This window comes from Lynx canadensis, chromosome E2 (genome assembly GCF_007474595.2).
Source record: "Lynx canadensis isolate LIC74 chromosome E2, mLynCan4.pri.v2, whole genome shotgun sequence".
Taxonomy (NCBI): Eukaryota; Metazoa; Chordata; class Mammalia; order Carnivora; family Felidae; genus Lynx; species Lynx canadensis.
In genome coordinates, this window is record NC_044317.1 from 25,671,464 (window position 1) to 25,697,482 (window position 26,019).

Genomic DNA, 26,019 nt, shown 5'->3' on the forward strand with positions numbered 1-26,019 from the left:
ATTCATTTTTATAACTTATAAATTCCAAAGAGTTTGAAGAGGCTTAATCCTAAATCTCTTGGTCATCTTATCAGCCAGTAGTGGCATCTTTTGATTACTATAATGAAAAAGCCCTACAATTCTGAGCTGTGCTATCTTAACGTCAAAATGCAAGCATAAATTTATAAAATGAAGTATACCATTCTTGTATTTAAAAATATAATCTTAGTGATTAAGAACAGAACAGAGGACAAGTTCAATCATAATCTGTATTTACTACTATGTCTCCTAATGTTTATTCAGCCCAGTATCCGGCACAGAGTAGGTATTATGAAAGAGGCATTTGGGTGAATAAGTAAAAGAATTAATGAATGAAAGTATGACATTAGTTGGAAACAAATCTAAAAGCTAGATTTTCTAAAATGTGCCTCCCTCTGCTATATATATATATATATATATATATATATATGTATTTTTTTTAATGTTTATTTCTTTTTGAGAGACAGAAAGACAGAGCACGAGCAGGGGAGGGGCAAAGAAAGAGGGAGACAGAGAATCCAAAGCAGGCTCCAGGCTTTGAACTGTCAGCATAGAGCCGACACAGGGCTCAAATTAAAGAAACACGAGATCAGGACCTGAACCGAAGTTGGGATACTTAAGCAACTGAGCCACCCAGGCACCCTGCTTTTTCTTTTTTAAATGAGACCTATGGCATCATAAAAATCATGTGAAATGTTTTGTGCCCTCAAGGACTCCAAGTCTGAGACTACGTCACAACCAAGTAAATACAATTTAATGAAGAACACCACTTTAGGAACAGACACCATGAAAAAATAAATAAATTTACATTTTCATTGCATAGATCATAATATAGAAAACTCAAAAATCAGTATTTGAACATAATAATGTTAAATATCCCTGTGAGGATTTGTGATTGTTGCAAATTATAAGAAAAGAATAATTATGATTAGTCTTTATTCCTAACCTACTCAAATATACTATTAATAAAATATCAAATGCTTAATACTGAAGTCCCTAAATGCTGCTTAGTTCTATGAAGGCACATATTAGATTATTAAAAAGCAGTTAGCACAAAGCAGACTAGAGTAGCTGTAAGTAGTTATTTACCTGATGTAATGTGTATACAAATTAAAAGGTTAAAGTTAATAATAAGCTGAGAAAGCAAAGCAAATTAAGAAATAATACATTTATCATTTGCTAAATGGTTGGACATTTGTTTAAAACACATCTGGCTAAATCAGCTCACAGCATAAAAAATAGTTAACTTTATATATTAAAATATGTCACTTAAAATTTTAAATGTTTTGAAACTCCTAATTCAAATATTGTAATTGGCACATTGGGGGGTACAAAAATCAAATGATAATATATTAATATGTTAACATAATAATAAGAAGAACAACAATAAACTATACTTGAACTGCTACTATGGTTCAGTGAAGTTAAACCATCATTGACACCTACCTGTTCATCTCACACGAACTGCAAAACTGCTTATTTCAGTCTCAATACAGACAGCAATAACTGATGTCCTGGGGCCAAGGGCATGTACCTATGAGGACATGTACCTAGGAGTCAAGATCTGTTTGAGTCCAAGGCTCGTACTTTTTCCCCAAACTGAAATAGAGTATGTGAAAACTTGCACACGTGCACGCACGCACGCGCATGCACACGGGCACACACACTGCAATATACATAGAAATGTATAGTGGTGGGTCCTAGAAGTGGTAGAAAGGGAGTGTATCCACATGGGAAATTACTTTTTGCTCGAGAGGGATGAAAGAAAGAGATGGTTTTTGAAATGAACTTTGATGCATCAGTAGGATTTCACTGGTTTAGGATATAGAAGACATGGAAGGCAAAGAAAAAAAAAGACACAGAAAAAGAGAAAAATTAATGAAAAAAGGATCTACACTATTCAAGTTATTAACTAAGTTGCTAAGTAGCATTCAGGATGCCATTGGTATCTTCCTGTCTCTTCAATACCATTCCCAAAATATTACTCTTACGCTCTTATATAAAAAGAGCTATTTCTTTGAGGTATTTGTATACAAAATTAAAAAAGAAAAATCAAAGCACGATTGTGAATTAATACCCTAAAGAGCTAACATTGCATTCCCTCTGAATTGAATAAAACAAACTGAAATATTTAGTTTGAGCCTATTAAAAAGTTGGACAGCATAGGGGCGCCTGGGTGGCGCAGTCGGTTAAGCGTCCGACTTCAGCCAGGTCACGATCTCGCGGTCCGGGAGTTCGAGCCCAGCGTCAGGCTCTGGGCTGATGGCTCGGAGCCTGGAGCCTGTTTCCGATTCTGTGTCTCCCTCTCTCTCTGCCCCTCCCCCGTTCATGCTCTGTCTCTCTCTGTCCCAAAAATAAATAAAAAACGTTGAAAAAAAAATTAAAAAAAAAAAGTTGGACAGCATAAACTTCGATTTATAATATTTTACATGTACATTTCTTCAGCTTGGATTCTATTATTTTATGTATTTATATGGAGTATGAAAATTTATAATAGACAGTGTCAAAGATCTCAAACTCCTAGTCAAGATCGAGTTTAAGTTTGGTGTCTTCCACAAATGAAATAAAAATGTGTCTACCCCAACATGGGGCATTATACACAGAGTTTGGGAAAGCAAGAAGTATGTAAAAATAATGAACCATTAATAAACAATAATTATGATCTAGAGATGTATTTTCTAGATACATAGAAATATCTAACACTGTCTCAGCCAGTTAGCTAAGACATGTTTTATAAACTAAGGTATTTTTATAATAGAAGAAATATGAAGCACTTTATTTACTGTAAACACATGATATAAATTTTCTAAAACCAGAAATATTAAATAAATTCGTGGCAACTACTATGGGTATAAGATTGACATTATTGATGAAATATAGATCTCCCTCCACACAACCACCTCTGAGTGACAGAATTTGGTAAATTTGCCTAAACTGCTTTGGAGTTAGTGGGCATAAATCTTGTCATATGTACACATGTATACATGTGTATATGTGTATACATGTGTTTATATACATATGTATGTATTATATATGCATATATAATTCTTATGTTAGCTAGGTAAATTAATAACATTAATAATGATCATTTCAGAAAACTCATAAAATAATGAAAATCTATAGAAATCATTATTATCTTGTGAACTCCAAACTCAGAGATAACAATTAATATTTCAGAATGCTTTCTTCCATATATTGTTCTATACATATATGCTTGCAATACTGAATATCTACACCTTTATGAAAGGAGGCATTCAAAATCAATCAGTTATATTAATATTTTAAAAGTCATTCTACCTTCCTTAAGTATTGTTTAAAGACTGCCTCATACTTAAAGTACGACTGTATCAAAATGTTTAATCATTTTCTCAATTATTATTCATTTCAATTATTGCTAACCACAGTTATAAATAAAGCTGTGGCATAAAATATTTTTGACCATTTCTCTCACTATTTCTCCAGGTGGAATTCCTCAAAGTTGGATTCCTGCATCAAAGTGTACTGACATTTAGGGACGCCTGGGTGGCACAGTCGGTTGAGAGTCTGACTTCAGCTCAGGTCATGATCTCACGGTTTGTGAGTTCGAGCCCTGCATCGGGCTCTGTGCTGACAGTTCTGTGCTGACAGCTTGGAGCCTGGAGCCTGTTCAGTTTCTGTGTCCCCCTCTCTCCCTGACCCTCCCCCACTCACACTCTGTCTCTGTCTCTCAAAAATGAATAAATGTTGAAAAAAAATTTTTTAAGTGTACTGACATTTTTAAAGCTCTTAATGAAGAAGGAATATAATTTTTATAGCAGTTGATATGGACTAATTGAGAGAAAACATGTTTAAAATTTATCAGAGGGGCACCTGGGTGGCTCAGCTGGTTAAGTGTCCCACTTCATTCTGCTCAGGTCACAATCTCACGGCTTGTGAGTTCGAGCCCGCGTCAGGCTCTGTGCTGACAGCTCAGAGCCTGGAGTCTGCTTCAGATTCTGTGTCTCCCTCTCTCTCTGCCCTTCCCCCACTTGCACTTTCTCTCTCTCTCTCTCTCTCTCTCTCTCTCTCTCTCAAAAATAAACATTTAAAAAATTTTTAAATTTATCATCAGACAAGGTCAAAAATTCATTGTGAGTAAAAGTTTTATTAAGCCATATGTCCAATAAAGCAGCCAAACTGTACTTTTTGAGCAGTACCTTTTTCTGTACTGTTTTTGTACTTTTTGAGTGGTACTCTTCATTATTATAATGCAACTTTGGCTGGCTTGGAGTTGAGATTAATATTGTTTGGCAGAAAAAAACATGGAAACAATTTTAGTAGAAAAATTCTGTTGGAAATTGTGAAATCGTTTATTGCAAAAATAAATTAGTCAAGTTTTATACTTTATATAAATATACCAACCACGTTCACACTGGTATCAGACCTAAATAATTATTGTCTGAGAAAACTGAGTGCTCACCATATCAAGCATTTGTCTGAGACTCCTGATGAATATGTGGCCTTCATCGCCAGCAACCCACTCACAGCCTAGTGCTCACACCCCGCCAGCTGGCTGGACACATGGATGAATAAGGAAATGGTTTTCGTGACTGCCATGGGAGCAGTGAGTTGGCAGGGGGCCACGTGATCTTCGACAGCCAACTGGCATCTGGGAGTTCCTTAACTCTCAAAGGGTTAGCCATGCACAGCGTCCAAGCCACGCAGCGCACGTTGCCAGGGAGCTACGTTTGGAAAGGCATTCTCCCAAAGAAGCAGGCAGAGCGCTCCCTTCCTAACTGCCTCATTCACGGTTTCAGGCACGTCAGTAAACATCGAAACCGAAAACTGGCATCGCTCCTGAGGTTTCTTTGCTTATTATATTTACTCATTTATTTGTTGACTTTCAGAGAGTGCATCTTTAAAGGGTATTGAGTAGAATTCCTACCAAATGGTAGACCATCTATCTCACTTTATTTTGGACAGTCTTCTTTCATGATTGCAGCCCTGACACATTAAGAGCACCTCCAGATTCATTCCCAGCAGGGTCCTTGTTTAGATGATACAAGACAATATCTAAGTTCAATGTTTGGCTAAAAAATATGAAATGACCAAAGCTACTGCTTCTCAATGAAAGAATATGTGAAATGACAAGCCTCCACATTTAAAAAAAACACATTTTTAGCTTATTATTATAAAAATTTCAGGCATATGAGTATACATAATATATTATGAACCTCCACATACCCATCACCCAATTTTTTCTCCTTTGTAAACTTCATATTTCACTAAATGAAACATGACTCTCTAGAACTCTCACTTTATCACAGTGTTAAGGAAGTATTTACCAAAGTTTGTTTTTCATGCAAAACTAGCCCTGGGAATTGTTTTAGGGAAGTCGGAGTGAAGGAGAAGAGCTATATATTAACTCCCTACTTTGAAATTCACAATGAACATTAATGCTGCTGCAGAATTGTAATATGTAAAGAAGCTGTGTTTGCATGTGTTTTGAAAGCAATGGGATAGGTGATAGATACAGAAGGATAGGTGGATAGATAGGTAGAATAGATATACATAGATAGATAGATAACCGATAGACAAGTAGATGATAGAAGATAGATAGATAGATAGATAGATAGAAGGTATAGGAAGATACAATTTTCATAAATCAAATCACTCATATTGAGTCTGAAGAATTAGTGTTAACTTAAAAACTATCTCTAATTTTCATTTATTTATTTTTAATATTTATTTTTAGAGAGAGGGAGAGCACAAACAGGGGAGGGGCAGAGAGAGAGGGAGGGGGAGACACAGAATCCAAAGCAGGGTGCAGGCTCTGAGCTGTCAGCACAGAGCCATAAGCCAGGCTTGAACTCATGAATTGTGAGATCATGACCCGAGCTGAAGTCAGACGCTTCAGATGCTGAAGATGACCATCAACCAGACACCCCAAAATACCTCTAATTTTAAAACATAACTAGATTTCTTTAAGTTTTCATTTAAATTCCAGTTAGTTAACATACAGTATAATATTAGTTCAGGTGTACAATATAGTGATTTAACACCTGGTGCTCATCATGACAAACACACTCCTTAATCCCCATCCCCTATCTCACCCATCCTCCTACCCACCTCCCCTCTGGTAACCATGGGTTTGTTCTCTATAGTTCAAGAGTCTATTTCTTGGTTTGCCTCTCTCCCTCTTCTTTTTTCCCCTTTGCTCACTCATTTAATGTCCACATATAAATGAAATTTTCTTTAAACCATGGTATTTGGAAAGATACACTTTTGTAAATTTAAATTTGATCTAGCTACATAGGCTCCTAGGCAGTCAAATCAATGTTTGATTTATCTAGGATCAAGGAAAACAACATGTTGGGGTATATGTATGCTGCTCTTCACCAATGCAAACCACATAGAATTAATTGCCCTGCACTTCTGGTAATGCACTCATCCAACGATCCAGTTACTGGGTGCCTATCGTGTTTTAAGATCTGTGTCAGAACTGGGATGAAAAAGACACTGAACAGAGGGAAAAGATACCATAGGCTCACCACCTATTTAGTTAAGTGCTTCTCATTCATTCGTGAATCTCTCGTTAATATTTGCTGAGTGCCTACTGTTTTCCAGATCTTTTCTGGGTACTAGGGACATGATACTGAAAGAAACACATTTCTATTCTCGTGGAGCTTTCCTTTTGATTAAGTAGGGGCAGCAGGCAAAAAAGAATGAGGACAAATACCAACTCTGACCTACCTGAGAGGATATTGCAGGGGAGAGGCAAGAGGTTTTCTTTGAAAACAAAGAGTTAGATAGGAAGAGAAAGAGACATAAGGGAAGATCAGGGGATGGCATTTGCAAAGACTAAAAGATGGGACAGTGTCTGTTGCATGGCTTAGTTTTACGTGACACCTCAAGGACAATGAACAAGGGCTTTGCTCCTGTCTCCACCATTCTAGCATAAGAGTATTCTCATGAAATACTTTTGGGTAGATTCTGCTCTGGGGACTGCTTAAAAAATAGAAACAACGACAACAAAAACAGCAAGCACTAGGAATACGAGTCAGCAAGGGATTTTTCATACCCTCCTCCATGGGCATCCTTCGTTTCTCCCTGTAAGCCTCACTTCTAAGACATTACAGTGAGCCTAGTGTTTCAGTGGCCCACACTCACCTTATTACCTTTAGCCCTGATGACACCACAGAAACAGAAACAGACTATATTCTGACTTGTCTTATTCAAGAGCCATTTTCTTTGGTCCCTGTTTACTTCAGCCCATATGGTCACCAGCCCCCCAACTCTCCTTTTGCTCCAATCCCTGCACTACCTGCGTGTTCTGTGTATATCAAGGGTACTTTCCACCTCAGGGCCTTTGCTTTTATGGTTTCCACTTCCTGGAACTCTCTTTCACGTGAGGGCCATACACTTTTCCCTCTCATGTCCTGCAGGCATCTGCTAAAATGTCCTTTAATCAGTGAATATTTTCTGACCACAGAGGTTAATATAGCAACCACCTTATCTCCCTTATAGCTACTTAAGATTTTTTTCTTTTAATTCTTATTACAACCTGATAACATGTTTTTTTTCCCCTTTTTAAAAAAATTTTCCTCCTACGCTAGTTTCCACACTCCACACAAAAGAAACTTTATCTGTTTTGCTCACTGCCAAGTCTTCAATACATGAATACTTCTGGTGCAAAGTAGATGTTCACTGAACAAACAATCAAGTGAATGAATGAGGGGAAATTATGCCAATTCCAGATAGTCTCACGCTTTTTCTTAGAGCATCACAATGTCAAAGGGTCAGTATTAGGGAGAACATTGGTAATGACCTGATATAAAGTAAAGAGTTTCCAGTCGGCGTTTTAAAATAACATGGATTAATTGTTGCATCCTTTATATTTGCTCTTGGAGTCATTAGCTGAATACTCAACATGGAATGAAAAACTTGTTTTTGAGTGTCCACTCTAATAATTACTAGTTATGCCATCTGAAACATTTAAATATGCTGTACCTTAGTTTCCAAATCTGTAAAGGAAGGTAGTCTTAACTACTATAAAATTCAAAAGCTATAACCGTACTTGGTGGTTATGAAAACAATGTCACTGGTTAATCCATTATTGTACCTGGAGAAGAATAACAAACCCTCAGATTGAACTGTCAAGGTAGCAGATCTGCAGGATGCTTCTATTGCCACAAAGGACAGCTCTTCTCCTTAGATTAAATTGGAGAAGTGACAATTATACCTTTCACGCATTCCAGATTTTATAGGACAGTTTCATTGTAATATCCACTTGCAAAACTGTCTGGAGTGAGGTGGTGTTGAACAGCACATATTTTTAATTTAAAATCCATTAGCATTCCATATAATTAATTAGAATTTTACACTCCAGTGGCTTTTGGTTCCCTACAGAAAATTGAGCACACAGAATATAATTTGATTTAATTTTTGGTCTAGGTTTAATCTACCTTAAACATTTTTTTTAATATCTCAGGGGAAATTTTAACAACTTAAAAATTTGTGATTTTTTTCCCCTTAGTAAACCCAGAATTCTATTCTGGTATTTTTGGGGGGTAGGGGAAGCTTATAAAAGTACAGGTAAGGCAAAATATTTAATACAAGTATTTAGGACCCAAAATACAGAGTCCATATCCTTGCTATGGTAACATACTTGTGGGAAAAACAGAGAGGTTGTGAAATTCTGCCGATTTCACACCCTTGTCTTCTTATTAGAATTATAGAACTAAACCTCCATATAAGTCTTTTTAAGTTTCAGTCTGTGCCACTAAAATGATCTTTCACAAAAGGTATCGCATGTATTTGACATTCTTATAGCACATTTATTGTGGCTCAAGAGGCTGAGTACTGGGTCATAATTCCATTCCATTACAACTTCCGAGGGCCATTTCTGTGGGTGAGTTTCCTGTTGGATTATTTGTAACCGCAGAATTAAATCACAAGGTTTGGAGGTCCTTGGCCTAACTTCAAATTGCTCTGCAATGATTATAATAAATATTTGGTCTTTTGAATTCCATGACTATCCAGTTTAGTAAAGTCATCAATCAATTTTTTTGGACAACATTTTCTTTTTCTTCTAATGTTTCCCTTAGTTTCTTGCTCTCTTTTAACTATTGGTTATCCTGTGCCCTGCTATCTCAGAAGTTGACACATTCATATAGTATTCTCTACATGTGCAAGCATATTTACTTATTATTCACCTGGATAAGGTTTTCCTATCCCCCCGCATTATGGTTACAGTGACTTGTCTTTTGAACACTTAGATGGAGTACAACCCATTTATCACCTACCAAAAATGAGTAGAATATTGTCACATGCTTTCTATAAAAGGCTTTATGTTTCAATATAGGATTGTGACAATAAAAAATATTACATATAACATGCATATACACATAAATACACACAATATGCATACATAAAATATATACACGTGAAATAAGCCTATTGAATAACAAGCTTTGAAAATTTTAATAGAACTTAATACCCAGGATCTGTTGTTCCTTCTGTTGCACAACCAGTGGTTTCAATATTGTATTTCATTTAAAAATATTTTAAAAGCAGTGCACAGAAAGTACGGTATGATCTTTTAGTTTTTCAAATCTTGGGGGACATAAGATATTTAGTTTCCAGATCCAAAGTTAAATGAGAGACTTTCCAGATATAGTCATTTTTATAGAATTCAGCTTCACTTTGTCTATAAGTAGAATTTAAAATTTTAAAGACATATACAATTTTAATATAAATGGTGGCTTCAGGCTTATTTTGACCTTTTAGACAAGTTCAATTCAAATGTAGGGTAAATCTGGTTCAATCTCAATCACAAATTTATTTTGAATATTACAATTTTGCATATAAAACAAAATATCATGAAACACAAGTACATTAAAAGAGGCAGACAAGATCAGGTTATTATATTTAAAAATGCTATTCATTGGTTTTATGTCATAATGTGAATATGCTAATAACTGTGGGGATAATTGACACCATAGGAACAAATATAAATGCATTTAATGAGGTTATTGATTTTTCCCTCATAAATTTTCTTACATACTTTATATTGTAAGGATATCACTAATGATGTATGTCTTTTCATTAGAGTTGGCATAATAAAGATGACAATTAATTTTTAATGTATCTGTTAGTGAAATTTAATATTGAAAAATTAATAAAGGAAACTAAATTTCATTGCTGAGTCTATTATTAGAATTACGTGTATTAGCAAGCAAATTTACCAGTATGAACATTTACAACAGGCAACTTAGTTAAGAAAGCTTTGAGCATCCTAAATCTCTATTGGCTTGGTCAGGAAGAGAATAAAATGCAGTTACTCAAAAAATAAACCAAAGCAACAGCCTGAGAGCACTATAATCCTATAGAACCCATTTCATGGATCCTCACTTCAGGATGCCCTGCTGACTGCCCTACAAAGTTCAGCTTGTTGAGCAAAATTTCCCAATGGTTTTAAATGACTTGGGCGACTCTGTGGTGGTCTTTGGACTGACTGTGAAGTCCTCAACAGGCTCAGTTTAATGAGGATTATAGAAAGGGAATTCTTGTTCCCATTTACTTACATCAGCTATTTTATTCTATTTTTTTAAGTTATCTTTTAAAAAAATTAATGTTTATTTATTTTTGAGAGAGAGAGGCAGAGAGAGAGACAGAATCTGAAGCAGGCTCCAGGCTCTGAGCTGTCAGCACAGAGCCCAATGCGGGGCTCAAACTCACAAACTGTGAGATCATGACCTGGGCTGAAGTTGGACGCTTAATAGACTGAGCTACCCAGGTGCCCCAACCTTAGCTATTTTAATATACTGTCTTATTGAAAACCTCTTCCTTCTGAAACACAGGTATTATTATTCCCATTCTATAGATTAGAAAAACAAGTGCTGGAGAAGTCAAGGAACGTTCCGTCAATAAATGGAGCTCTGATTCTAAAACAACTGGGTCTCTTTTCAGTATGACTGTTCTTTCCAGTCTTGAGAAGGCTACATCCATTTTTTTTCCTGTAAATTGCATTTTAGCAAAATGACAAATGTCTTAAGATTTTGAATGTGATGAATTGGTCGTTTTCCTAAGGAAAATGTTAAGCTCAAAAATCTTCCTCATGTGATTAAATTCAGCACAAATTCTATTTTACACCAATTCATTCAAAGACATTTTAAAAAGTGGCTGTCAGGTAAAGCTATGCATCTTTTTTCTTCTTCTACACAATGCATGATACAAGCGTCCCTCTGGTCTATCATTTGCAACTATTATATCTTTAGAAAAGCATTCATTTTAAATGGATGATTTGTTGCTAATTTTCCGCTTCCTAGATATACAGGCAAAGGATCTGAGAGAAGGCAAGTGGATGAAACAAACAACAGCCCAGTTTTCTCCATCTAGAGTGGCATAAAGTCTTTTAAAAGCTAGCAAATTCATCAGAGGCATAATAATATTTAATATATCCCTGACATAAATGTTTTTGAAAAGAAGAAAATTGGAAAAAGAAAACAAGAGCAAAAAGAAATTTCACACCAAAAATATCACAGGTTTTCTTGCCTTATGATGTTAAGCCAATTCCCTAAAATTCTCCATCTTTATCAATTGTTTATTCAAGATGCTCATTTACTCATTTGGTTTGTGCATTTATTGAGCATGGGGTGCAGAAAGAACATTGGGAATTGGAGAAAGTTTTCAAGATCATTGAAATATGTCTCCAGACCGACTGTCTTTACATGGTCTGCTGACTCAAAGTAAACCAAAAAAAAAAAAAAATGCAGAGAAATGTTACATGATTTAAATTATGGTTCCATTACTTATTAACTGATGTCCTTAAGAAAGTACTTAATCACAACTTCACATGCAGAAGTCATTTACATTATTTAAGCAAATATAGGGCTATGCATATTAAAAATAATAATCACAAAGGTAAGCTATTAGACAAAGAAAACCCAGAAAAAGCAAAGAAAAAACATAATAAACAAACAAAAAATTTTTTTAATTGGATAATAACTAAACCCAGACAGATCTGTCATGTCAACTAACATAAACAGGATGAGAATAATTAGGAAAAGTTCCAGATTGGACACAATGGACAATCATATCAAGTGCATAAAAACAAATTTGAAAAGAATGCACAAAAAAAACAAGATTTAACTAATATGCATTAAATTGCCTTCCCTGAAAATAAAGAAGATACTTTCCTTTCCTATGCTCATGGAATGGTCACAAAATTGATCAAAGACATCATGCCACAAAGAAAAATCATCAGTGGGGTGCTTGGGTGGCTCAGTCAGTGAGCATCCGACTTTAGCTCATGTCATGATCTCAGTTTGTGGGTTTGAGCCCCACATTGGGCTCTACTGGCAGCTCAGAGCCTGGAGCCTGCTTCGAATTCTGTGTCTCTGTCTCTCTCTCTGCCCCTCCCTGCTCATGCCCGCTCTCTCTCTCTCAAAAATAAATAAACATTAAAAAAAGAAATCATCAATAGAATCCAGAAATGTGGAAATAAAACTGTATTCTCTAATCAGATGCAAAAAACTAAAATAATAACTAAACCAGAAAAACAAATCTTCCCTACCACAAAGAAAGAGAAAATTATATTAAGAAATTCATAAGTTAGTAATACAAACAAAAACAGTAAAAACAGACTATAATGTTAATTACAGTACTTAAGATCAAGCATTAGATATAGTTAACTACATTCTCAGAGGAAAATTTGTAACCTTGAATTTATGTGTCAATATTAGCAAACTTTTTTTTACATGAATTTTTTTACAGCAAAAGAGTGCTGACCTAAGTAACCTTATTTAAAAAAATGGTTTCACTGGATACTATAAGGCTAAAAAAACAACTATACATGAACATTGTAGTCTAGTTGGAAAATTTATTTCTCATAGGGGTATATATGGATTAATAATTCTGAAACTTTTGTTTATGTATACTAGGCCTGAATTCACGAATTCAATACTGACATACTGACCTGCATTCATACTGATGTTGCCAACTCTCATATATGTGTGTATACATGCATAAAACTATATAGATGTATAACCATATATATATACATATATATGTATATATATATTGTTGGTTGGGGTCTGACTCTTGATTTTGGCTCAGGTCATGATCCCAGAATCATGGGATTGAGTCCCATGTTGGGATCCGTGCTGAGGGTGGAGTCTGCTTGGGATTTTCTCTCTCTCTCTCCCTTTGCCCCTCTCCCCTGCTCGCTCTCTCTCTCTCTCTCAAAAAAAAATCCTATTGAGGCTATAACAAATCACCACGTGCTTAGTAACTTAACACACCACCAGTTTATTCTTATAGTCCTGGAAGTCAGAAGTCTGAAAGGGTCTCACTGAGCTAAAATCAAGGTGTCAGCAGGGATGTATTCCTCCTGGAGGCCTCAGGGAGGGAGAAGGGTGAATCTATTTCCTTGTCTTCTCCAGCTTCAGAAGCCACCTGCTTTCTTTGGTATATGTCCTTCCTCCATCTTCAACATCAACAGCATAGCATCCTCACATCTCTCTCTCCGACTCTTACCTCTTTTGCCTCCATCTTCCACTTTAAAGGACACTGTGATTATACTGAGCACACCTTAATAAATCAGGATAACCTTATTTTATTGGTAATTGATTAGCAGCCTTAATTGGATCTATAACCTTAATTTTCTCTCTTGTCACCATGTAACCTAATATATTCACAGGTTCCAGAAGTGAGAACATAGATATTGTTGGGGACCACAAGTCTGCCTACCACAAAATCCAAAATCTTTTATAATACAATTCTACCAAAATTTTAAAGAACAAATAATTCCAATGCTTTTTGAACTGCTTCGGAGCATAAAAAGAACATAATTATTTCTTTTAATCAAGCATAAATAAAATTGGTACTTAACTTGGCTCCTTCTCAAGCCCCCAAAAGATAATTACAAACAAATCTCACTTCTGATTGTCAAACTAATATCTTAAATAAAATATTAGCAATTAGAATACAATAGCATATCAAAAGAATAATATATCATGACCAAGTGCTGTTTATCCTCTTAAACGAGAAAAGGTATTTACTAGAGTTAATCTATTTCTTTTTTTTTTTTTTTTAATTTTTTTTTTTTAACGTTTATTTATTTTTGAGACAGAGAGAGACAGAGCATGAACGGGGGAGGGGCAGAGAGAGAGGGAGACACAGAATCGGAAACAGGCTCCAGGCTCTGAGCCATCAGCCCAGAGCCCGACGCGGGGCTCGAACTCACGGACCGCGAGATCGTGACCTGGCTGAAGTCGGACGCTCAACCGACTGCGCCACCCAGGCGCCCCATTTCTTTAAAAAAAAACTTTCAGGGCACCTGGGTGGCTCAGTTGGTTAAGCATCTGACTTTGGCTCAGATCATTATCTCACAGTTCGTGGGTTTGAGTCCCACGTCAGATTCTGCACTGACAGCTCAGAGCCTGGAGCCTGCTTTGGTTTCTGTCTCCCTCTCTCTCTGCCCCTCCGCCCCTTGTTCTCTCTCGCTCACTCTCTCTCTCTCTCTCTCTCCCTCTCAAAAATAAGTAAACACTTAAAAAATTTTTTTAAACTTTCAAATATTAAGATTGTTGCGACAAAATGTATATTAACCCAAAAGACAACGTCATACGTAATGAAGAGAAAAGAATAAAACACATGACGTATGAAATTGGAAAGGAGGAGGAAGTAAAGTTCTCTCATGGTTTTAAACGTGAAGAACGCGAAGAATTCACTACAAACCACTATAAACAAGGTAACTTAGCAATGTAGAAATTTCATATTTCAAATAACAGCTTTTCTATAAGCATAACACTTGCTAAAAGACTTAGAATAAATATCTGAATTTACAAAATAAATATAAAACCTATGAGAATAAATTTAACAAGAAATGTCTCTAAGAACTACATGGTGGAAAATTTAGCACATATGATAATTATATGTTTATAGAAGTATTGAACTATGTCAATTTCCTCTAAATCATGACTACAATAAAATAGTAAAAAGGCCTTTTTTTTTTTTAAGTTAGAAAAATGAGTTAAAATTCCTAATGGATCAACACTGCAATGATGCCACTTCACACCCACTAGGATTGTTAGAACCAGAAAGTCAGATAGTAATAGTGTTGGTAAGGTGCTTCGGTGACTCAATCAGATGAGTGTCCAACTCTTGATTTTGATTCAGGTCATGATCTCACAGCTTGTGAGATCAAGCCCTGCCTTGGGCTCTGGGCTGACAGCATGGAGCCTGCTTGATATTCTCTCTCATCCTCTCTTTCTGCCCTTCCCCAGCTCATGCTCTCTCTTTCAAAATAATTAAACTTGAAAAAAATAATAGTGTTGGTGAGGCTATGGAGAGAATAGAAATCATACTACTGGTAGGAAAATAAAATGGTGCAACCATTTAGTTTAACTATCTGTGGTTCTTCAAATGACTAAACAGAGAATTACTAGCAATTCTGTTCCTAGCTATGTCCCCCAGAAAAATGAAAACATATATATATCCACAAATAAATGATTGCACAAAGATGTTTATAGTAACATTACTCATAATAGCCAAAAGAAGAAAACAAACTAAATGCTCACCAAGTGAGGAATGGATACACTGTGGTATGTCCATACAATGGGATATTATTCAGCCATAAAAAGGAATGAAGTATTGGTACACATTACAGTATGGGTGAATCTTGAAAATATTTCCTAAGTCAAAAAAGCCAGTCAAACAGGACCACATATGATATGATTCCATTCATATGAAATATTCACAAGAGGAAAATTTACAGAAACAGAAAGTAGACAGGTGGCTAACAGGGAGGTGAGATCTAAAAGACAGTGTTTCCTTTCTAAGGTGATGAAACTATTCTAAAACTAACTGTGGTGATGGTCACATAAATCTGTGATTATAGTGAAAATAATTGAATCACATACTTTAAATGAGTAAAGAGTATGATGTGCGACATTAAAAATATTTATAAAAATGAATAACCAAGCATGGCTAGGGGGAGGATCTCTGGGGGAAAAAAAGCAATAAAGATGAACTCAGTCCTTTAATGAGATTATAATACCAGCTCATGAACAAAGGATAGACAAATGGAACACAATATACAGAGCAAACTCCAACACAAATAAGGATGGAAAAATCAAATCAGTGGGAAAATATAGACTATGCAAAAAATGTGTTAAAATATCTACTTCACTAGCTGGGGCAGGGGTGGGGAGAAAAACAAAACTGGATCCATATCTTATATAAAATAACAATATAAATTCCCAAATACCAAAGATTTCATTACAAAAATAAAATCATAAAAGCAATAAAACTTTGGATTCCAAATTATTTAATAATCCCATAGCAGAAAGTCTTTTTTCTAAATGTGACTCAGAGCATAGAAACCATGAAAGAATAAATCAATTAAAATTCAAAATGTTCATGGAAAAAATATAAAATAAAATTTTAAAAATACACTGTCAGAATGCAAGTGACACTCAAGGTATATTACTTGTATATCATGAAATAGAAAAAAGTGCCCGAGAAACAACAAAAAGAAAAACAAAGTGATTTTTAAAAATTGGACAAAGACTACATAAGAAACAACATGTGTTGATGAATATTTGGAGAAAAAGGAACACTTGTGCACTGCTTTTAGGAATGCAAACTGGTACAACCATTGTGGAAAACAAAATGGAGGATCCTCAAAAAATTAAAAATAGAATTTCCAAAAAAAAATTAATAATTTCCCTATCGTCCACTAATTACACCTCTGGGTATTTACCCAGAGAATATAAAAACACTAATTTGAAAAGATTTATGCACCCCTATGCTTACTGCAGCCTTGTTCACAATAGTCACATGATGGAAGCAACCAGAGTGTCCATCAATAGATGAAAAAAGAAGAGTCATACAGACACCCCCCCCCCCACCACACACACACACACATGCTGGAATATTACTTAGTCATATAAAGGAATCAAATCCTGCCATTTGCAAAAACAAATGGCATCTAGACAATAGATGGATCTAGACAATATAATGCTAAGTGAAATAAGTCAGAGAAAGACAAATACCATATAATTTCACTCATATTTAAGATTTAAGAAACAAAACAAATGAACAAAGAAAAAAGACACAAACCAAAAAACGGACTCTTAACTATAGAAAACAAACTGATGGTTACCAGAAGGGAGGGGGTGTGGGGATTGAGGAGCACACTTAATGTGATGAGCACTGAGGAATGTATAGAACTCTTAAATCATTGTATTGAGCAGCTAAAGCTAATATAACACAGTATGTTAACTGTATTGGAATTAAAATTTAAAAATAAAAATAAAACTTTAAATAATAATAAAAATTGGGCAAAGACTATAAACAACCATGCACAAAAAACAAAACAAAACAAAACAAAACAAACAAAACAAAAAACATCTAACAGGCCCTTGATTTGAATGGATGTTCAACCTAACTCATAATAAAATAAGGAAAGTTTTAAAACAGATTTGGAGGGGCGCCTGGGTGGCACAGTCGGTTAAGCGACCGACTTCAGCCAGGTCACGATCTCGCGGTCCGTGGGTTCGAGCCCCGCGTCGGGCTCTGGGCTGATGGCTCAGAGCCTGGAGCCTGTTTCCGATTCTGTGTCTCCCTCTCTCTCTGCCCCTCCCCCGTTCATGCTCTGTCTCTCTCTGTCCCAAAAATGGATAAACGTTGAAAAAAAAAATTAAAAAAAAAAAAAAAACAGATTTGGATACTACATTTTCAGAATGGTAAATTTCTTAACATTTGATAATACACAATGCTGGCCATGCTGTTGGAAATAAACCTTCACAAATTTCTAAAAGGATTACGTCTTGACAAAACTCCCAATGCAGGAAATTTGGCAGTATCAAAATGAAAAAATTTCTTAACTTTTAAAAAGAAATTTTTTTTAATGTTTTTTTATTTCTGAGACAGAGAGAGACAGAGCATGAGTGGGGGAGGGGCAGAGAGAGAGGGAGACACAGAATCAGAAGCAGGCTTCAGGCTCTGAGCTGTCAGCACAGAGTCTGACGCGGGTCTCAACTCACAACCATGAGATCATGACCTGAGCCCAAGTCGGTGGCTCAACTGACTGAGCCATCCAGGTACCCCCAAAAATTCCTTAACTTTTAATGATGAATTCCACTTCTTATTTTTAATTTTTTTTTTTATTTTGAAAGAGAGAGAGCATGAGCAGGGGAGAGGGGCAGAGGGAGAGAGAGAAAGAATCCCAAGCCGACTCCACACTATCAGCACAGAGCTTTACTCAGGGCTCAATTCCATGAACTGTGAGAATATAACCTGAGCCAAAAATCAAAATTTGGATGCTTAACCAACTGAGCCACCCAGGTACCCCAATTAATTATACTTCTTACAAATATTCTCTCACATGCGAAATAAAACATGTAGTTATTCATTGTTCATTATTATAATAACAACATTTTAGAATTAACTGTCCCTAAATAAAGAATAGATAAATTGAGGCATATCAACATAACATAGGGCTTTTTGATCTCAGCCTTATGGACATTTTGGACCAGATAATTCTTAAAAAGGGGAGGGGCTATCCTGTGCATTGTAAAATGTTTAGCAGTATTCGTGGTTCCTACCTACTAGATGTCTGTAGCACACCCTACCCCAGTTATGACAGCCAAAAACGTCTCCAGACATTGCCAAATGTGCCAAAAGGGGCAAAAGTTCTCTCTTTAATTCAGATACATGGATATAATGGAATGTTCTGTGCATTGAATTAGAAAGACCTACAATATATGTTTTGTTAAGTCATAAAACAAGCTATAGAATATTTATATAATATGCTACCATTTTTTAATAAAGGTTGGAGAAAAGTAAATATTCATATTTAGCATATATGCACAGAAATGCTTTGGAAGAATTAAAAAATGATTATTTACTATTGTAAGGTGAGTAGAGGGATGGCTATATGGACAGGGAGATATTTATTATTTTAATTATTATGATAGATTAAATAAACTCTGGTAATTGTTAATAAATAATCAAATATTTAATAGTTAATAAACAATTAAATAGTTAATAAACAAACACATTGACAAAATTAATAAATGCATTTGAGTCTTTTCTATTAGCTCTGTCTTAATAATAATAACTTATAAGGGTTCTGGGCCTTGATTTCCCTCTGAAGCTACTGAGAATCCCTAAGTGGAATTAGATTTTCTTTTCCTATACATTGGTTTGGGTGCCTAAAATATCTGTAGTCAGTCATGTTTTGATGTCTCAAGAAGTGAAAAGTTTAAGGAAGTAGAAATAATGTAGTTTGTTAGTGTCCTGATACATCCCAGTTGAAAACCTGGTACCCTTCTGTGAAGACCTTTAGAATGTCAATTTTATCACATCTCAAGCTATTAAGTGAAGAGGGTTATCTTCTTTTAGAAACACAGAATAGCAGCAATTCAGACCAGAGCAGTCCTTAGGACCGCCAGTGTCGGCTTGACTGGGCAGGCCCTCTCTCCAGTCACCCCATACCTATGGAAGCAGGGCCATCCCTCTCCATGTGGCTCCTGAATCATGAAGGTTCAAAACTGGTAAAATTGAACACAGTGTTTTCCAAAGAGCTAACTTTGAATTTTTTTTTTTCAACGTTTATTTATTTTTGGGACAGAGAGAGACAGAGCATGAACGGGGGGAGGGGCAGAGAGAGAGGGAGACACAGAATCGGAAACAGGCTCCAGGCTCTGAGCCATCAGCCCAGAGCCTGACGCGGGGCTCGAACTCACGGACCGCGAGATCGTGACCTGGCTGAAGTCGGACGCTTAACCGACTGCGCCACCCAGGCGCCCCCCAAAGAGCTAACTTTGAAGCAAAGAAGCAACTCTAGATTCTATTTCCCAACCCCTATCCTAATTGTGTACCATAAATTACAACTTCCTATACCACTTCATTCCACAGAACTTACAGATTCAGGGGAATATAAAATTCCTCCAGGAGATTTAAGTGACTTACAGAAATTTAGGAGAATTAACAGGTCATAAGCACATGTTTAAGCAACATTTTAAAGCAAATTATATTTAGGAATATATGAGGAAATTCAGTTGAAGAGAGGTTAAGCAACATATCTAGGACCAAATAACTACATAACCTGAGGCTAAATCTGAGATGAATGCCTAAGCAAATATCTATTTGAAAAATCAGTACTTACAGATTCCAGACTAGAATTTATGGAGGCAGTTTTCAATTGGGTTATAATGAAAACAAGGATAATAAGTGAAACCAGAAGGAAGAGGGCATTCATTAAGAAACAGCATGAAAAGGGGCACCTGAGTGGCTCAGTCTGTCAAGCGCCCAACTCTTGATTTCAGCTCAGGTCATGATCTCACTGTTTCGTGAGTTCCTGCCCCACAAAGGGCTCTGCACTGACAGTGTGGAGCCTGCTTGGAATTCTCTCTCTCTCTCTTTCTCTCTGCCCCTCATCCAAATGCACTGTCTCTGTCTCTCTCAAAATAAATAAATAGGGGCGCCTGGGTGGCGCAGTCGGTTAAGCGTCCGACTTCAGCCAGGTCACGATCTCGCAGTCTGTGAGTTCGAGCCCCACGTCAGGCTCTGGGCTGATGGCTCAGAGCCTGGAGCCTGTTTCCGATTCTGTGTCTCCCTCTCTCTCTGCCCCTCCCCCGTTCATGCTCTGTCTCTCTCTGTCCCAAAAATAAATAAACGTTGAAAAAAAAAAAAAATTTAAAAAAATAAATAAATAAACTAAAAAATATATATGAGAAACAGTCTGAAGAAAAACCAGAGCAGGGTGCCTGGCCGGCTCCATCAGAAGAACATGCAACTCCTGATCTCAGAGCCATGAGTTTGAGCTCCACATTGGGTGTCGAGATTACTAAAAAAATAAATAAATAAACTTAAAAATAATGATCAGAACAATGGAACATGAACTTGCAGGAATGCCCACAGTTGAAGCAGAAGAGGAAGAGAAGACAATTTTTCCTTTAGCTTTACATTTCTTCTGACTCCAAGTGTAGTGTAGTTTAATTTCATGAAGGAAGAAAGAGATAGACAATGCCACAAATGGAATAGGGCTTATTTCTTGGCCATTCAAGACATCCAAAGATGTCTCTTAGATGTCTACTTCGATCCAACAACTTCAGTGTTCTCCAACACATTTTCTATGGGCACTGTTTCTGTGGAATATGAACTAAAATCTCAGATTAACTGTGTTAAACTCAGTATTTCCAAAATCTAAAGGCTCTGAGAAGCTTTAAGTAGAGCAACCTGCTAGGGTGCCTGGGTGGCTCAGTTGGTTAAGCGTCTGACTTCAGAAGCTCAGGTCATTATCTTGCAGTTCATGAGTTTGAGCCTCATGTTGGGCTCTGTGAATTCAGAGCCTGGAGCCTGCTTCAGATTCTGTGTCTCCTTCTCTCCCTGCCCCTCCCCCACTTGTGCTCTGTCTCTCTCAAAAATAAACATAAAAAAATTTTAATGATAAAAAAATAGTAGAGCAACCTGCTAATAGGCTATTTTCCCCACTCTTTTAGATTCAGTAATCTATTGACCACAAACCATTCCTGCTTGTGTCTAGCAGTACTCCTTATGAATATAAATTTATGAGCAAACCTTGGATAACACTGTTCTAGCTCTCTTCCTATGTCCAAGAAAATATTAAGAGTCTTGTAGTTGGCACATATTGTGAACTCTCTCCTTCTATCCATTCTCCATCCTTCCCTGCTCTGTGCCTTTAGGATCCCAATGTTGAGGACAGCGTCACCAGGGATTCCTCACCTCCTGGCTTCTACACTGACTCAGCCAAAGGAGGCACTCTCCACAACAGTCACAAGTAACAGGAAAGAGGGGCACCTGGGTGGCTCAGTCAGTTGAGCTTCCAACTCTTGATTTTAGCTCAGGTCATGATCCTGGGGTCATGGGATTAAGTGCCACATCAGCCTCTGCATTGAAAATGGAGCCTGCTTAAAATTCTCTCTCTCTCTCTCTCTCTCTCTCTCTCTCTCTCTCTCTCTCTCCCTCTCCCTCTCCCTCTCCCTCTCCCTCTCTCTCTCTCTCTCTCTCTCTCTTTCTCCCTCACGCATGTGCTCTAAAATGGAATAAAATATAATAGAATGGAATAGAATAGAATGGAATCGAATGGAATCGAATCGTAACAGGAAAAAGAATATAAAGCATTTGTTCCTCACTTCCTCCCTACATCACCATTGAATCCTCTGGAAGTAAGTGAGACACTCCACAAAAAATCCCTCTCCTGAATAGCCCTGTGGCCACCACAATTCCAGCTCTCACTGGTCATCACTTCCTCCCCATCTCCTTCCAGCCCTTTGAGCTTCCTGATATTACTAGCATCTGGATTTCTCAACATTCTTTGTCCCCTTAATATCTCTACCTTTGAACCAACTAGGAAGAATCGCACTTTTGTCTAAAACTTTGAATACTAAAAGTAGTATTTCTTTCTACAAATTTCAAACATATATACCAAAAAAAAAAAAAAAATCCCCAAAGAACATTTATCCTTCTGGTACTTCTCATCTTAAATATACACAAAAATATCATAAATCTAATATTAGACTATCATTGCTATATGTGGATATTAGCCATATACTTTTTGGACAATAGTGATTGAATTTTATAGAAAAAAAATTGCAAACTCCTTTATCGAGGAGCATTTTTATGCTCTTTTGGTACTTGTATTTTTTATGTAATAGAGCTTAGTAAAGGACTTGACATAATTGCTGACTATTTTCTAAAAGACACATGTTGACACAGCATTTGCTTCTAATCAATATTACAAATGCTTGCTGAGGGGAGACTCAGCCATTGAATGAAGATCTTCCATCATTTTGTCAACAGTATTTGAAAGTTCCTTCAGCTGAAAAGTATCATGAATTGCTAGAAATGAGGGAGAGGAAGTCCACTTGTAAGCTAATAAGGCAGCTTATTTATAAGGATAGTTTTCCATCATGTGATTATCCTGCTGGGGTTATTCAGGTTCATTTTTTTTTTTCCCAAGTGTTAGAAACTTTTTTAAGTTTCTGGTTTTTTTTTAAATTTCTGTTTTAATTCCAGTTAGTTAACATGCATTGTTACATTAGTTTCAGGTGCAAAATATAGTGATTCAACAATTCCATACATCACTAGGTTGTAGGTTCAGTTTTAAATGGCTTAGAGCAGTCAGGGTTGGCCACCATACCCAAGTGTTTCCAAAATACACATTCATTGTTGGATATTTCCCTTGACACTCTGCATTAGTCCTTAATGATGCATTAGTGTTCAGTGCCATTTGTTATCAGTTCCTTTCTGTGAAAAAGTTTTGCATGTCCTTTCAGGAGACATTAATGAAAATAAAATGTCACATCCAGATCCCACAAAACTCATACTGGCTTTGTGTCCTCTCTACAAAAGACATCTTGCATGGATTTTTTTTTTCATGCAATCTCACTTTATTCACACATACATACATACACACACACACACACACACAGCCCTTCAGTTACCATTGAGCATACATCTCTGGTCCTGCACTCACATTTTACTAATGCCTCTTCACATAGGTAGCTTCCATTCACAAAACAGGATTTGGTAGAAAATGATATTACAAGGAAGTTACATATTCAAGAATTCAAAAGCAGCAGTGTTTTATCTACAAAGTAGTTAATTCTTTAAATATAAATCAAAGACAATTTATAAATTAGCTAGCAGTAAAACTAATGAACATTTGTAGAATTAATAGGCTTGGGGGAAATCTCCCACAATAGCTTGAGAGTATTCTGATCAGGAGGTAGGTAAGTAGTATAATATATGGAACACATATAGAGACAGTATATGATAGATAGATAGATAGATAGATAGATAGATAGATAGAAAGGTAACAGGTAGATGATTGACTGATAGATAGATAGAAATATAGATAGATAGATATTCATGTTCATCGGGGAAATTGGTCTATAGTTCTCCTTTTTAGTGAGGTCTCTGTCTGGTTTTGGAATCAAGGTAATGTTGGCCTCATAGAAAGAGTTTGGATGTTTTCCTTCCATTTCTATTTTTTGGAACAGCTTCAAGAGTATAGGTGTTAACTCTTCCTTAAATGTTTGGTAGAATTCCCCTGGAAAGCCATCTGGCCCTGGACTCTTGTTTTTTGGGAGATTTTTGATTACTGATTCAATTTCTTTACTGGTTATGGGACTGTTCAAATTTTCTATTTCTTCCCTTTTCAGTTTTGGTAGTTTATGTTTCTGGGAATTTATCCACTTCTTCCAGATTGCCCATTTTATTCGCATATAATTGCTCATAATATTCTCTTATTATTGTTTTTATTTCTGTTGTGCTGGTTGTGATCTCGCCTCCCTCATTCTTGATTTTATTTATTTGGGTCCTTTCCTTTTTCTTTTTGATCAAACTGGCTAGTGGTTTATCAATTTTGTTAATTCTTTCAAAGAACCAGCTTCTAGTTTCATTGATCTGTTCTAATGTTTTTTTGTTTTTTGTTTTTTTTTTTTGGTTTCGATAGCATTAATTTCTGCTCTAATCTTTATTATTTCCTGTCTTCTGCTGGTTTGGGGTTTTATTTGCTGTTCTTTTTCCAGCTCTTTAAGGCATAAGGTTAGGTTGTGTATCTGAGATCTTTCTTCCTTCTTTAGAAAGGCCTGGATTGCTACATACTTTCCTCTTATGACCACCTTTGCTGTGTCCCAGATGTTTTGGGTTATGTTGTTATCATTTTCATTGGCTTCCATATACTTTTTAATTTCCTCTTTCACTTCTTGGTTAGCCCATTTATTCTTTAGTAGGATGTTTTTTAGTCTCCAAGTATTTGTTATCTTTCCAAATTTTTTCTTGTGGTTGATTTCGAGTTTCATAGCATTGTCGTCTAAAAATATGCACGGTACGACCTCAATCTTTTTGTACTTGCTGAGGGCTGATTTGTGTCCCAGTATATGGTCTATTCTGGAGAACGTTCCATGTGCACTGGAGAAGAATGTATATTCTACTGCTTTAGGATGAAATGTTCTGAACATATCTGTTAAGTCCTTCTGGTCCAGTGTATCATTCAAAGCCATTGTTTCCTTGTTGACTTTTTGATTAGATGATCTGTCCATTGCTGTGAGTGGGGTCTTGAAGTCTCCTACTATTATGGTATTACTATCAATGGGTTTCTTTATGTTTGTGGTTAATTGATTTATATATTTGGGTGCTTTCACATTTGATGCATAAATGTTTACAATTGTTAGGTCTTCTTGATGGATAGACCCCTTTATTATGATATAATGCCCTTCTGCATCTCTTGATATAGTCTTTATTTTAAAGTCTAAATTGTCTGATATAAGTATGGCTACTCCCACTTTCTTTTGTTGACCATTAGCATCATAGATGGTTCTCCATCCCCTGACTTTCAATCTGAAGGTGTCTTTAGGTCTAAAGTGTGTCTCTTGTAAACAGCATATGGATGGATATTGTTTTCTTATCCATTCTGTTACCCTATGTCTTTTGATTGGAGCACTGAGTCCATTAATGTTTAGAGTGAGTACTGAAAGATATGAATTTATTGCCAATATGTTGCTTGTAGAGTTGGAATTTCTGGTGGTGTTCTTTGGTCCTTTGCAATCTTTGTGCTTTTGGTATGTATGTAGGTATGTATGTATGTTTTCATCTTTTCTCCTCTCAGAGTCCCCCTTAAAATTTCTTGCAGGGCTGGTTTAGTGGTCACAAACTCCTTTAATTTTTGTTTGTCTGGTAAACTTTTTATCTCTCCTTCTATTTTCAATGACAGCCTTGCTGGATAAAGAATTCTTGGATGCATATTTTTCTGATTCAGCACATTGAATATATCCTGCCCATCCTTTCTGGCCTCCAAGTTTCTGTGGATAGGTCTGCTGCAAACCTGATCTGTCTTACCTTGTAGGTTAGGGACTTTTTTTCCCTTGCTGCTTTCATGATTCTCTCCTTGCCTAAGTATTTTGTGAATTTGACTATGATATGCCTTGTTGATGGTCAGTTTTTGTTGAGTCTAATGGGAGTCCTCTGTGCTTCCTGGATTTTGATGTTCTGTAACTTTCCCCA